Source organism: Otolemur garnettii, unplaced genomic scaffold (genome assembly GCF_000181295.1).
Source record: "Otolemur garnettii isolate 467f Iridium unplaced genomic scaffold, OtoGar3 scaffold00070, whole genome shotgun sequence".
In the NCBI taxonomy this organism is placed as follows: domain Eukaryota; kingdom Metazoa; phylum Chordata; class Mammalia; order Primates; family Galagidae; genus Otolemur; species Otolemur garnettii.
The window spans coordinates 9,246,776-9,248,362 of NW_003852465.1; the positions used below are offsets into that span (position 1 = coordinate 9,246,776).

General features: G+C 44.4%; 1 protein-coding gene across 1 annotated transcript in view; it reads right to left on the bottom strand.

Annotated features, from left to right (window-relative positions):
- Window positions 1-1,587, bottom strand: part of PRKAG1 (protein kinase AMP-activated non-catalytic subunit gamma 1) — a 17,450-nt gene that overhangs the window by 7,476 nt on the left and 8,387 nt on the right. The gene's annotated exons all lie outside the window — the stretch shown is intronic.

Here is a 1,587-nt window from a genome sequence, read left to right on the forward strand (position 1 = left end):
CCTGGGCTCAAGCGAGTCTGATGCCTCTGCCTCCCAAGTAGCTGGGACCACAGGCACCCACCACAACGCCCGGCTATTTTTTTTTGGTTGCAGCCGTCATTGTTGTTTGGCGGGCCCGGGCTGGATTTGAACCTGTCACCTTAGGTGTATGTGGCTGGCACCTTAGCCACTTGAGCCACAGGTGCCGAGCCAGCTTTCTAACTTTTAACAATTCATTGCTATTGTTATCTTCTGTTATCCCTATTCTCATGGTTTTTTTTTTAAATTCCTTTACAGTGATTTTAGGGGATTTTTGTGAAGGGATGAAGGTGGATATACATATTTAATTTATCATCTTTAACTGGAAGCCTATAATTGTTTTTCTTTTTTTTTTCTTTTGAGACAGTCTTACTATGTTGCCCTTGATAAAGTATCATGGCATCACAGCTCACAGCAATTTCCAACTCTTGGGCTTAAGCAATTCTCTTGCCTCATCCTCCCAAGTAGCTGGGACTACAGGTGCCCACCACAATGCCTGGCTATTTACCACTGAGCTACGGGCACCAAGCCACTACAATTATTTTTCTTTTTTTTGCAATTTTTGGCCGGAGCCAGGTTTGAACCTGCCACCTCCGGTATATGAGGCTGGTGCCCTACTCCTTGAGCCACAGGCACTGCCCTATGATTGTTTTTCAAAGTTGAGAATTAATACTCCTAAGAACATGTCTTTGGATACTAATTGAAGATACACTACAATGATAGTTAAATACTATCGTTTTAGGCCATAGACCCACAAAAATATGTTGGATTTGGCTTTCCCAGTATTTAAAAAAAATAATTTAAATCAATTGCCAAATTTTAAAACTGTAAAGATTTACATAAAAATCCACATTCCCAGTTTCTTTTCAAAATTAGATCTGGCGGGGCAGCACCTGTGGCTCCAAAGGGTAGGGCACCAGCCCCATATGCCAGAGGTGGTGGGTTCTAACCCAGCCCTGGCCAAAAAAAAAAAAAAAAATTAGATAGGGCAAAACAGGTCTTAATTGACCAGACCTGGATAGTTGCTGCCTCCTTTTTTTTTTTTTTGTGATAGAGTTTTACTATGTCACTCTCGGTAGAGTGCCACGGCATTACAGGTCACAGCAACATCAAACTCTTGGGCTTAAGCGATTTTCTTGCTTCAACCTCCCATGTAGCTGGGACTACAGGTGCCCACCCCAATGCCTGGCAGTCTTTTTTTATTGTTGTTGCAGTCGTCATTGTTGTTTTAGCTGGCCCGGGCCAGGTTTGAACCCACCAGCCTCGACGTATGTGACTGGGGCCCTAACCACTGGGCTACAGGCGCCACCCTGCTGCCTCCTTTTGCCATTTAAAAAAAATTTTTTTTAAAGTAGTATGTTTATTATTACTTTTTTCCCAGTAATCTTGCAAGAGGCAGAAGTGTGACACTGAATTGAGTGAGACGAGCCTGTAAGTGGATTGGCCAGGAGCCCTTCTCTTGAAATACAGGCCACCGGCTCAGTGCCTATAGCTCAACCGGCTAAGGCGCCAGCCACGTACACCTAAGGTGGCGGGTTCAAATCCCCAGCCTGGACCCGCCAAACAACA